The sequence below is a fragment of the Nycticebus coucang genome, chromosome 9, assembly GCF_027406575.1.
Source record: "Nycticebus coucang isolate mNycCou1 chromosome 9, mNycCou1.pri, whole genome shotgun sequence".
Taxonomy (NCBI): Eukaryota; Metazoa; Chordata; class Mammalia; order Primates; family Lorisidae; genus Nycticebus; species Nycticebus coucang.
Window position 1 is genome coordinate 79,615,946 of NC_069788.1, and position 14,719 is coordinate 79,630,664.

Genomic DNA, 14,719 nt, shown 5'->3' on the forward strand with positions numbered 1-14,719 from the left:
ACATTTTCCTTCTCCTCCTTACCCCCCTCTACCTACTTAGCATAGATGACTAATTCTGTTGCCCACTAAGGGTTTGGGTCGCTGGATAAATATTACTGCTCCCCCCTTGGTGTGCTCGCACACTCTCTCTCTCACACACACACAAACACACACTCACAACATTTTTAAACAGGCTGGCCACAGGATGCACCTGTCCTCCTCCCCTCTGTGGGGCGAGCCCAAGGAGCCAGGTGCTGCCCTTGCCAGGAAGGCCCACAGCTGGCCTGCCCATGGGTGGGTGGGTAAAGTTAAGTTTAGGTCCATTTTGACCTTGGGTCCATGCTAAGATTTTTAATCCAGTCTTACAAGGATTAAAACTAGTCTGTTGCTTTGCATCTGGTTTCAGTGTCTGTTTAGAAAGCTGTAATAGGGAGAGGTGTGATAAATATACATTCTCAAACACCAACAATGGGTTAGATTTTTCTTAGGAATGAAAGGCATTTAAAAGTGAACAAATAAAGATCAGCCAATAATTTTACATAAAAATTCCACAAGGTTTTGCTGTGGCTGAAGGTGTGCCAGTTTGGAGCAGAGGACTTCTGGTCAATATTGGGGTCTTTCTTTTCATTCCACCTGGGGCTTAACTCACTAAGAAGTAAGTTCAATTACAGAGGTCCTCAAACTGTGGCCCGTGGGCCACATGAGGCGGTGTGATTGTATTTGTTCCCGTTTTGTTTTTTTACTTCAAAATAAGATATGTGCAGTGTGCATAGGAATTTGTTCATAGCTTTTTTTTTGTTTTTTTTTTAAACTATAGTCCAGCCCTTCAATGGTCTGAGGGACAGTGAATTGGCCCCCTGTTTAAAAAGTTTGAGGACGCCTGGGTAGCTTCTGAGCTTCCATGCCCAAGCACAGACAATGTCAGAGATACTCCCCAGGGAGAGTTCTGTCTCTGCAAGTTTTAATGCTGGGCAGTGGGAACACAGGTGGCTGTGAGCATCTTGTTCCCAAAAGCAAGAAGGAGGGAGAGGCACAGCCAGGCACCTTCAGTTTCTCTTTCCAAATTCAACCAGGTGATGAGGTATGATCCAATGAGTAGAAAGCAATTGAGCGCTTCAACCCAAATGCCCATCGATACCTGAATGGATTAATAAATGTGGTATATGTATATACCAAGGGGTATCACTCAGCCTTAAAAAATAGTGGACTAGGTTGGATGTGGTGGCTCACGCCTGTGATCCTAGCACTCTGGGAGGCCTAGGCGGGTGGATCACCTGAGCTCAGGAGTCTGAGACCAGCTTGAGCAAGAGTAAGATCCCGTCTCTACTAAAAACAGAAAAACTAGCCAGGCTTTGTGGCAGGGAAACTGTAGTTTCAGCTACTGGGGAGGCTGAGGCAAGAGGATTGCCTGAGCCCATGAGTTTGAGGTTACTGTGAACTATGATGCCACAGTACCCATACCCTAGGCACAGAGTAAGACTCTGTCTCAAAAAAAATAGGGGTGGGGTGGGCAAAGACCTCTTGTATTAACATGGATGGCCAGAGACCACTCTTCTAAGTGAAGTGTCACAAGAAACATGTGGAAAAACAAACACCATAGGTACTTTCACTCACTATTAAATTGGAACTATTCAATCAACACTTATGTGCACATATAGAAATAACACTCATCAAAGTTCAAGAGAAAAGGGAAGAGGGGATGGATAAATGCACCTCTAACAGGTACAATGCACACTGTCTGCGTGATAGGCACACCTATAACTTTGACCAAAATGGTACAAAAGCAATGGATATAATCAAAATGCTTGTACCCTTGTAATATTATGAAATATAAAAAAATTTTTTTTTAAATAAAGGACTTGTATCACACCTTCTGCTGTCCTGAGACAGAGGTTCTCACTGGCACCAAATATTCAAGCCCACAGATATATTGTTAAAAGTAAAAAATTTTATTTTATACCATCAACACTTAGCTCCATCATAAAATTTTCTTTCTTATTGATATTTAACTTACAAATGTAATCTTTAAAATGTACTCACTTTATTAATTCAAGGAACAGTTTTCATTTTTAAACATTAAAAATTATGTTCATCAAGAGATGTTGTTCTTCCAGAGAAGTGATTATATGTCTGAGGTACAGACTTCCTCTTTAAGAGAAATTGGAAGTTTTCTTCTCCCCATGGAGACATCAAAATTAGAATTACCTCATCAAGGGGAGATTTCTCATGATTAGTCAACCAAAAACAGTCAGAGAAAGATAAAATTAATTTCAAAAAGAAACTGCTTCTCTGGGAAGTGTTTTTCTTTCTTTTCTAGAGTGCATTCAGTGTTTTAGAGGAAAATGCATTGACTTTGTAAATGGGTATGTTGTCTTTCAATAACACAAGTGGAATTCTCATGCTGAAGAATTTCTTCTGAACTTTTTTCCTCAAGAAATTTTTGTCCTAAGTTAAAGTTTTAGATCATTGATCTAAGATCATGGTCAACTTAAATATTCCTTTTTAAATCTCAAAGATTCCTTTCCTTTAAAAGGCCCATGAGATACAAAATAGATGAACACCGGAGAAAGTATATCCCATCATGAATTGTGTACATGTATTCTGAGGCCTGACAATTAAGTTTGTGAACTTGCCACCCTGTGTGCTTATGTTGGCAGCACTGTGGAAACAGTTCAGTAAGGTTTCATAACCTTGTTTTATCAATGTCTCACAGCTGTGTTCATGTTGATGGGTGACAGTGTCTTGATATGTAAGTCTAAGTTTATGGGAATAATGCCATGAAGAAAATGGTGGTGTGCAAATGGATTTAATGTTTTTCGGAGGGGAGAGAAAGTATTACTGATGAAGAGAGGTCAGGGAAGCCAGTAATGAACAGAACTGATGAAAACATTGCAAAATTTTTTTGAATTGTTCATCAAAATCATCAGCTAACTGTGAGAAGCATAGTAGAAGTCAATAGAAGATACAGGAAAATCATCTGTAAATCTCAGCATGAGAAAGATGTGTGCAACAATGGTCACAAGGGAACTCACCAGTGAACAAAAGCATAGGGGAGTCAAAGTTTTCCAAGACCCTTTGAAGAGGCAAGATGATGTTTTGGGGCCATGTTATCACTGGTGATGAAACATGGCTGTACCAATATGAGTCTGAAACAAAGTGTCAAAATGCATAATGGAAGCCAGCCAATTCTCCATGACCAAAAAAGTTCCATCAGTCCAAATCAATATTGCTAACCTTTTTTGATATCACAGGGAGGATTCATTATGAATTTGTACCAACTGGACAAACAGTTAACCAAGTTTACTATTTGAAAGTGCTGAAGAGGCTGCATGAAAAAGTTAGATGAAAATGACCTGACCTTTTCACCAACAACTCATGGCTCTTGCATCACAACAGCTCACACAGCACTAGCTCACACAGCACTGACTGTGAGGGAATTTTGGCCAGTAAACAAATAATTGTACTGGAACATCTCCCCTACTCATCTGATCTGGCCCCCAATGACTTTTTTCTTTACCTGAAGATAAAGGAATATTGAAAGGAAGACATTTTGATGACATTCAGGACATCAAGGGTAATATGAAGACAAATCTGATGGGCATTTCAGAAAAAGAGTTCCAAAATTGCTTTGAAGGGTGGATTAGACACTTATGTCAGTCCATAGTTTCCCAAGGGGAGTACTTTGAAGGTGACCGCCATAGTGATATTCAGCAAGGAGGTGTGTAGCACTTTTTTTAGGATGAGTTCACAAACTTAATTGTGAACATATACATATGTTCATACATACAATATTAAATGTCATTTTAAAATTAATCATATTAATATATAACAAATTTATATAACTATATGATATAAATATTTCTATAGCAACATAAAAAGCAAATATAATTTAACAAAACTATTACAGCTCTCCTACCACTATGTCTCCATACGCTGCCCACCTGGTTGACATTGTAAATACAGATCTGAGACCTCCTTCAGCCTCCACCCCAGGGCCAGCAGGGCTCAAACTCATGCATCTTCAGCCAGGTCTGGGACAATGAGGGCATCCAAGCACACATCAGGCCAATATGTCAGCATAGCAGAACTGATTTAGATGGTACTAAGCAAATAACTTGATATACTAACACAAAGCTCAGCATGTGCCTTCCAGATCAGGGCCAGCATCAGTAATGATGACTGGTCATGAATGGTTTTCACATGTGAATTTTCTTTCCATGCTCCTTGTCAGCTCTGGCTAACAGGGTAGCTTTCAGGTGTTGCATACACATGCCTTTGGTGGCAATTGAAGCTTGAGATTCTCCAGCTAGCAGCAAGTAATTGAGCCTCTTTTGTAAGATTAGGACAAAAAATAAGACATGAGGGTATGCTCATTTTAGCTCTAAAATGCCACAATTCTCCTTTAGAAAATTTCCACGGACTAGAAGGTCATGGCTATGAGAAAGCAAACTGCCAATAGGATTCTTTGTCCTCATTGGTTGTCCCTCGTTGATGTCAGTACTTTTAAAGGGATGTGAAAAGCTCTAAGAAAGACCTCTAAGTCACGAAAACTCAAAAGTGATGTCATTCCATTATCACTTCCTACTTGTTTGATGCCTCTTATGAAAACACACATGTATTGCAAGAGTTGTGACAGCTTTTCTCTCTATTGCATGGTTCTGCGTACTAGTCTGTGGCTATAAACGTACAGTGTCTAGTGTCAAGTTTCACTGCCTTCTAGGAACCTCTATTTTAAGCTTGTGTGGCTTACTCTCTTCTGTTAATATCTTTTAGTTTATCTTAAAGCCAGAAGTGGAGTTCACTTGGTGTACCCCTTTTTTCCCTATAATTTCACTGTTAGTTGATCATATTCGTGTGTGCATTCATTCAGAAAGCATGTGTTGAGTACCTACTGAGGGCTAGAGCCAGGCTCAGACACACAAGTAAGTTGGTATCAATCATGGCCCTGTCAAGAGCTGGAGGCCAGGACACCTTTCCCAGGCATGTATATCTCCCCCTCCACCCTGTGGCAGAAGAATGAGGTGCCATTACATGATATAGCCTTGTCTACCTCCACTCCAGCCTGGTGAAAATTCTTCCCTAGGAATTCAGAATGGGAACTGAGTCCCAAAGAGTTTGTATTCTTCCACATAAAATATGGTGGTTGTCAAAACTGTTTTCTACCAAGTAGCAGCAATGCAAAAATGAAGAATGAACTGAGCTAACAAAAAGAAATGAAGAGAGGTGGCTCAAGACATTTCTAGAAAGATGACTTTCTAAAGGTATTACCTCCCCACTCAGGGGTAATGTCTCTAGTCTTTTGCTGAGCACATTCCCGCTCAGGATTTTTTTTTGACACAGAGTCTCACTCTGTCGTCCTGGGTAGAGTGTCATGGCGTCATACTCACAGCAACCTCAAACTCTTGGGCTCAAGCCGTTCCCTTTCTTCAGCTTCCCAAGAAACTGGGATTATAGACACCCACCACAATGCCTGCTGAGTTTTTCTGTTTTTAGTAGACATGAGGTCTTGCTAAAAGTTGAGGCTGGTCCCGAACACCTGAGCTTAGGTGATCCATTTGCCTTGGCCTCCCAAAGTGTTAGAATTACAGGCATGAGCCAGTGCATCCAGCCAGGACTTTTATGAAATACTCCATGCCTCTGTCTTTTTACAGTAAATCTTCTCCTTTGCTTAAGTTAGCCCCAGTGTGCTTCTGCTGCTCACAGTCAAAAGTCTCAACATAACGTCATTGCCCCTAAGCAGATGTCAGTTTAGTAAGGCAGACTAAAAAACATACTATGCAATACTATACTTAACAGTGTGATGTTACTAGGGGGTTTCTGGGCCTTGTTCATCCCTGTGTCCCTGGCACATTGTAGGAACTTGATGGAATGTATGTTGATTCCACAACCAAATGCATAAACAAAGAGCAAGCAGTGAGTCCTTAAGGCATTCATTCTCCAGGTTCCACACCTGATAGGACACTTAGAAATCATTTGGTTCAAATATTTATTCTACAGAAGAAGCAGCTGAGGCCCAGAGAGGTAAAAACCATTTACTCAAGGTCACACAACTGGTTAGCAGCAGAACTGAAGCTACGGTTCACGTCTCCAAGCTCTAAATCCAAAGTTCTTTCCAATGCCCTGTGATACCACCTTAATGCTAAACCAACTTTATTGACCTTAAAAGAGCAAAATGCTTCCAAAGTCAGCCTCCTTTCCTTAAAACTTCCTTAGTATGGGTTCAAAATTCAGCCATAGAAATTCAGCCAAAATTCATCATATAGAAAAGTTCTCAAAAAGGAAGCTCTGGTGTTCATCACCATGGGTTTGGCTAGCCACAGACAGTACCCACCAAGGGCAAAAGGAGCCTCCCAGACCTGGTGTGTCATGAAAAGACCCAACACAAGGCAACCAAGACTACCCATGGAGGCATTTCTAGGCTTTTGTCCAAGAAGATGGAATAATCCTAGGGATTATTTGCTGACCGTTGGTTTTATGAATAAATGAAGAATTTCATTACCCCCAAACTGATAAGTAAAACTGCTCCCTCAAATACAATGATGTGAAAGGCATTTCTGAGTAGGACCTGGGAAGAACTTGAAAATAAAACAGAATAAAACAACATGTTAATCAAGAGACACAAAGAGAAAACTCTATGTTAAAAGGGAAGGTCAAGGAATGATGAACACAGGATTTGGGATAATAGTTACCCCCCTAAATGGCAGGTGAGAGAGACAGGGAAGACAGGAAAGGACCAGAACATTAGAATTAAATTGCTGTCATAGCCTAGCTTTTATATTGGTAGTAATGGGCAATGGGTTTGTGGATTTTTTTTTTACATTATTAGAAATATACAAATGAGTAAATTAACAAAAGAGGGCCATCCATAGATCAATAATGAGCGTATTGTGAAGCAAGGATTATGAATAATCCAATTCTGTGCAACTGAGGTCCATAGATGAGAGAGGAAAAGGAAAAGAAAGAGTAATTATGGTATCAAGGTCATGTCTTCTCAAATTAAAAACATAAACATTTCATGGCATGCCAAATATTTGGGAGTTTTGTTATGATTTTATCTGTTGAGATAATTACTTTGTCACCATCAGGTAGAAAATGAAAGTCTCTTTAATCTGTTTGATATGTACTCTAAGCTATGAATACTGATACATGAGTGTCACCTCTAATTTATAGAAAACTAATAGAAACAATAATGCTTGGCTTACCATTCGAGAATAAGACACTCTACACTGAACATGGGCTTCCTGTGTGTGGCTTACAATATCAGACTGACATGCTAAAACTTGCTTTAGTTTCAGTTATGAAATAATTAAGGACAGTTTTTTTCAGTCCTTCAATGTTTTTAAATGAACGAGATGGTATGTTTCTAAGACTTTCTGAAACAAGTTTCAAGAAGCAAGCAAAAGTTAGAAGGAAAACAAGAGCAAGTGATTAAGAAACTGATTAAGGCTATATGGCTCGGCATCTGCAGTTCAAGCAGCTAGGGCGCCAGCCACATACACCAGAGCTGGCAGGTTTCGAATCCAGCCTGGGCTTGCCAAACAATGACAACTACAACCAAAACAAAGGCTGGGCATTGTGGCAGGTGCCTGTAGTCCCAGCTACTTGGAAGGCTGAGGCAAGCCCAGGAATTGGAAGTTGCTGTGAGATGTGATGCCATGGCACTCTACCCAGGGTAACAGCTTGAGGCTCTGTCTCAAAAAAAAAAAACCAAACAAACAAAAAGGAAGCTATAAATGTATTTTGAATAGCAATAATGCTGCCTTGTTAGAGCTTTATATTTTAAGATAAGTTGCCTGCCTGCCACTTCATGGAATGAGGATTCCTTTGCATTATTCCTGCAACTTTTCTGTAAATCTGAAATTATATAATAAACAGTAAATTTATAAGTATATAAATAAAGACAAAAGTTAATACAGGCATTGGAACACCAAAACAGCAAGACTGGAAGTCAATTTGAAAGGCTCATTTGAAAACTTTTACATCACTAATTATCATTTTTATAATGATTTTAAAAAAGCTTTAAGAGAATATAATAAACTTTACAGTATTGAGTTTAAATCGAGTTAATTTGCAATGAGCTCTACCAATAGTTAATTGCAAAACCACAAGCCCGAGTCCAGTTTATGGAGAGATAGTCTTCCTTTAACAACTCAATAGGTGTGCAGTGGTGAGAAGCATTTGAAATAAATTCAGATGCAGGGAAGCCTTTAGTAGACAACTATTAGAAAACTTTAAGCACCTAGACTGAATAAGAATAATCCAACTTCATTTTATAGAAACAGATAGCTTTTTTTTTTTTTTTTGAGACAGAGTCTCACTATATCGCCCTCGGTAGAGTGCTGTCACATCACAGCTCACAGAAACCTCAAACTCTTTGGCTTAAGGAATTCTTTTGCCTCAGCCTCCGGAGTAGCTGGGACTACAGGTGCCCACCACAATGCCCAGGTATTTTTTGTTGCAGCTGTCATTGTTGTTTAGCTGGACTGGGCTGGGTTTGAACCCACCAACATTGGTGTATGTGGCTGGCTCCATAACCACTGTGCTAGGAGTGCCTAGCCAGAAAACTTCTTGATACAAAATATCAGAGTGCAGGCCTGGATAAGGAGGGGCTCAAGGGAGGGGCTCAAGGGAATGGCCTATAGAAAAAGCTGTTGATCTCTTCAAAATAACAAAGTGCTGTTCTGGTCACTGGAAAACTCAAATGCTAAGGTGGAGCAATTCTAGAAAAATGCTAACTTTGCTAAAATAGTTGTTCTTACTGCAGTTTGAATTTAAGTTTAGAGGGTTCTTTTACTGTTGTTGGTGGTTAGTTTTTGTTTTTTAAAAACAATAATTCATCTCTTAATAACAAGAGAAATGAAACCTCTTGCAAAAACTAAATGATGGATTATTTCCTCTCTATTCAATCACTCTGGAATTAATAGAAGAATTGTAATTTCATTGACCTAGTGCTGTGTGAAAGTGTGTATGTGACATTTGATTCAGAGAGAAAGGAAGGAAACTTGCAATTAACTTTCAGGGAAGAAATAGCATTTCTCTTCCTCTGAACAGTTCTAAGGAGGAAGGAAATGTAGAATTTCATATTCTCAATTCTGCTGAAGTTATGAATCATCACACCTTTCCTAACAGTTACAGCCCGTAAGGGCTTAGGTTGCCCACCCCGCCCAGGTCTACTTGTGAAATTTGATGTGCAATGTATTGACTTTTTATCCACCCTGATAAATGGATTCAAATATCACTGGAGCCATCACATGTTCTTTCTCTTAGTCTTTCTCTTTTGCATTTCTCTACAGTTAAGCAGTTTTAAAGAGGAGGAAATGAGAGACCAAAAATATGAAAAGCAGCCATGGGACAGTAAAATCTGAAGGAATTTGCAATATGTAAACAGATGGTATTTTTGCTTTCTCATTTTTCTATAATTGCTGTCAAGAAGATGAACTCAATTAATAAGGAGGATAGGTAGATGATAGGGATGGGGAGAAATAACACATTAACGTTTTCCCCTTAATATGTGTACATTAGACACAAACTGCCAAAACTGACAGAAGAAATTAAAAATCTGAATAGACATATAGCAGATAAGGGGATTGAACTAGTAATAATAAAAAAAAAACTTCCTACAAAGAAAAAGTCAGACACAGACAGCTTTGCTGGTGAATTCCATCAAATGTTGACAGCAGAATTAGCTCCAATCTCTTGCAAACTGTTTAAAAAAGGAGAAGAGGAAGGAATACTTCCCAACTTATTCTATGAAACCAGTATTACCCTGATCTCGAAACCTGACAAATACATCATAAGAAAAGTAAAAACCAATACGCTTGATACACATAGATGCAAAAATCCTTAACAGTCTAAACACATACCTGCCTCTCCTAGATATTTTCCCAATAAAATGTATACATGTTCACATAAAGACTTATAGCAGAATATTCAAAGAAGCAGCCTATTGACAACAAGACAACAGAGTACACCACAGCAAAAAAAGAACAATTTTATACAGGACACAAATAAATCTTAAACACATATGGTAAGTAAAAGAGGAACATACTGTATGATTTCACTGATCTAAACTCTAAAACACCCAAAAGTAACATATGATAAAATATAGTAAAACAAAATCCACAACAGTGACAGCCTCTCCAAGAGAAAGCGACAGGAATGGCTGGGGTGATGGGAATTTGTTACACTGTGATTACTAGTTTTAGAATTTACAGGCTTCAGTTTTCAACCCAAATAAAGAAATGTCATAAAATAAGAGAAAGTTACTAATTTAGTTTCCTCTTTATCAGCAAAGGCACAGCTAATTTAGAAATCAATTTGAGGCACTAAAATATGGCAAAATGACCAAAATGACCACATGACTTAAGAGGATATCTTAGAACACACAGCAGAGTAGTGACCCAAGACTGTTTTCCGCAGAACAATAGTAACTAATAAGAGACCTTATTAGTCTCTCCTCACCCACTGTTAAAGGGCACTCAGGCCGATCACGGCTCATCAGGCACAAGAATTCTAGTCACTCTGTTGCAGGGAAGTGACAAATGCTACAGCAATTATGCTCTGTCTTCTGTAACTGAAGGCTTTCATAGATAAAACTGATATGTAATGAGTAAGAAATCTGTACACAGTTTTCTATGTTCTTTACTATCTCTTGCAGTTCCTGAGTGGTCAATGAAATGATATAATTAAAAAATTTCTCATTTGCAAAAAAAAAAAACACCTTAACAAAATACTAACAAACGAACTGACTCCAGCAGCATATAAAAAGGATTAACACAATGGGTGGCACCTGTGGCTCAAGGAGTAGGGCACCGGTCCCATATGCCGGAGGTGGTGGGTTCAAACCCAGCCCCGGCCAAAAACCCAAAAAAAAAAAAAAGGATTAACACAAATGGATTTATGCATGGAATGTAAAGATGGTTTATCATTGAAAAAACAATCAATATAATACACCATATTAATAGAATAGCAAGAACAATTTTGAAGAATAAGAATAAACTTGGGGGCGATCCCTGTGGCTCAGTGGGTAGGGCACCAGCCCCATGTATCAAGGGTGGTGGGTTCAAACCTGGCCCCAGCCAAACTGCAACAAAAAATAGCCGGGCGTTGTGGTGGGCGCCTGTAGTCCCAGCTACTCGGGAGGCTGAGGCAAGAGAATCACTTAAGCCCAGGAGTTGGAGGTTGCTGTGAGCTGTGTGACACCATGGCACTCTACTGAGGGCGATAAGGTGACTCTGTCTAAAAAAATAAATAAATAAAACCAAACTTGGGAGACACATCTCCTGATTTCAAAGCTTAATATAAAGCAACAGAAAGCAAGACAGTGTGGTACTAGCATAAGGCTAAATATGTAGATCAATGGAAAAGAATTGAGAGTCCAGGAATAAAGACTCATATGTGTGGTCAGTTGATTTGGGCATGAATTCCAAAAGAATTTAAGGAGGAACAATAATCTTCTAAACAAATGGTGCTGGGACAACTGAACGTCATCATCATTCTAAAGAATGCAGTTGAACTCCATTGTTACATACACAAAAATTAAATCCACATGGGTATAAACTTTAATGTAAGAGCTAAAACTATACCTCTTAGAAGAAACAATTGAGAAGGAATAATTGAAGCAAATCTTCATATCCTTGAGTTTAGGAAAAGCCTTCCAAGATGTAACACCAAAGCACAATAACAAGAGAATAAAATAGATTAATTTGACTTAATCAAAATTAAAAGCTTTTATTGGCAAAGGTCCCTCAAGTAAAAAGACAACCCACAGAATAGGGAAAATATATCTAGAATAAAAGGGGATTTTATCCAGAATAAATACAGAACTTTTACAACTCAAGAGAAATATAGTTCAATTTAAAAAATAGGTAAAGATCTGAATGGACATTTTCTCTAAAGAAGATGTATAAATGGCCAATGAATACATGAAAAGATGCTCAAAATCACTGGCCATTAGGGAAATGAAAATCAAAACCACAATCAGATACTACTTTATACGCATTAGGATGGCTATAATTAAGATGATGAATAATATCAAGTATTGGCAAGGATGTAGAAAAATTAGAACCATCTTAGTTTACTACGGGAATATAAAATGGTGCAGCCACCTAGGAAAACAATTTGTCAGTTCTTCACAATACTAAACAAGAGTTCTCATATGACCTGGAAACTCTCCTTCTAGGTATATATCCTAGAAAAATGAAAACATGTATCTACATAAGACATGAATGTTCACAGTAGCAGCATTTTTCATAGTAGTCAAAGAGTAGAAACAACCCAAACGTCCAACAGCTGATGTACAGATAAACACAATGTGGTATGTCCATACACTAGAATAGTATTTATTTAGCCATAAAAAGAAATGAAGTTCTGACACATGGTACAATATATATAAACTTTAAAAACTTTGAAAATACTAATTGAAAGAGGCCAGATACAAAAGGCTACATAATGTACAATATAAGGTATGTGAAATGTCTAGAACAGAAAAAAATTCATATAGATGGAAACTAAATCAGTGGTTGCCAGCGCCTGGGAGGAGGAGAAGATAGGAAGAGACTGATAATGGGTATAAGATTATTTTATTTTTCTTTGAGAGGTGATAAAAATTTTCTAAATTACATAAAGATGACAGTTACCTAAGTCTTTTGAGTGTATTAAAAATTCCTGAATTTTATACCCTAAAAGAGTGCTTTTATAGTATATGAACTATATCAACTATATCTCAATAAAACTACTACATTAAAATGTATGGCTCATCGCCTGTGGCTCAGCAGCTAAGGCGCCAGCCACATACACCTGAGCTGTCGGGTTCGAATCCAGCCCGGGCCCACCAAACAACAATGACGGCTGCAACCAAAAAATAACCAGGCGTTGTGGTGGGCGCCTGTAGTCCCAGCTACTTGGGAGTTGGAGGCAGGAGAATCGCTTGAGCCCAGGAATTGAAGGTTGCTGTGAGCTGTGATGCCACAGCACTCTACCCAGGGCAACAGCTTGAGGCTCTGCCTCAAAAAGAAAAAAGAAAAGAAAAGAAAGAAAGAAAGAAAAATGTATGTACCTTTTCTTTTTTGTCTCTCCCTCATCCCAGCCCTTATATCTCCTATATTCCTCCACAACAGTCACTTCCTTAAGGAGCATTTGCTACCAACTCCTAATGATTGGAGAAAGTTCAATTCCTTTGTACAGAATAGCAAACATCACCAACCATGTACCCTGCCAAGAAGCATTTACACCTCTTTCCCCTCTATAAAAATTTGATGGGTTGATCTTTTCTAAGGGCTGGGTGCTGTGCTTAGAGATCATATAGGAATTGCAGAGGAGAAGGCAAGAACATGAAGTTAATTCAACACAAGTCTTTGCCACGACTGGAAAATCAAGAGCATGGGTAGTACTATGAGTGGGTCCAGTGTGACCCTCCTCAGTGTTCATGAGGCATTGTCATCATGGGTGGCTCCTTCACTAAGATGGTCACAGGAGAGTGTAGGTTTGTGTCAGGAGGAAGTGTTCCATAAAATGTGGGAGAGCCAAACTCTGAATCACTAGAAAGCTGATGAATGGAATTTCAGCCACATTTTATTTTATTCCTTTCTCTTTTTGGAAGAAAGAGTCCTCTCAGAAAAGAAGTTTACATCAGAAATTTTTTTCTTCAAAATCTGAGACAAACCAAACAGACATAGAGAATTTTAAGCTTCAGCTCAACCCAATCTCCTATTCATTCTGGATCCTCAGGAAAAACAGATAAGATACTGTAAAATTCTCCAGAATAAAAAGAAATCCTAATGTGATGTCTACTAGTGTACATTTTAGAGCAAGAGTTAGACTATGGATTGCTTCATTTCTGTCCTAATAGGTTTCCTACAATACTGCACTGCCTCTACTCTTGATATTTTACAAAAACCTTCAGAAATGAGAGCTTAAGAAAGCAAATACATATACTAAGAAACATGGGTCTTGACTTACACACACATTAGTCAGAAAATTATCTTATTGTTTAGGGGTTTATTCTGTGTAAATGTGTGCTGTGAGTGTATATCTGTGCATAACACAGCTGTGTGTTATGTATTCATATATATTAGATTGAACCATATGAATTTGCTAATATTTGACCACTTTAACCTATAATATAGCAATTTTATATGATTTGACCTATGATTTGACATACCTACTCACACTTAAAATTTATATAAGGAGAGTGTATATATATATATATATATATATATGATGACATCAAACCAGTAACCAAGAGATTAGATTTTCCACACTTCTCATAATGAAGGTGTTCATTTTATAACATCTGCCTTATTTGATATCATTTCTTTCTGCCAGAGACTCTAGGTCCCTCATGGGCCTGTGATTTAACAGTCATGCTTTAGGCTTTGCTCCTTGTCAAAAGGTGACAAGGCTGTCTGAAGAAGGGAAGAGTCATCTCACAAATAGTGATGAAATGTGTGAAAAGATGATTTTCAGACTTTCATACAAATGTAAAATGAGTGCATGAAATATTTTATTTTACTTATTAATAAAAAAATAGGACTAGTAAGATGTTATAATCAGTTCAGTAGAGAATTCCAAGAGCCACATATTTATATGGGGGGAACAGGAATTATAAGATGAATTTATAAATCATCTTAAAACTGGTGTGGAAAGAAGGGAACACTCTTGCACTGTTGGTGGGACTGCAAACTAGTATAGTCTCTATGGAAAGAAGTATGGAAATTCTTCAAAGCACTAAAAGTAGACT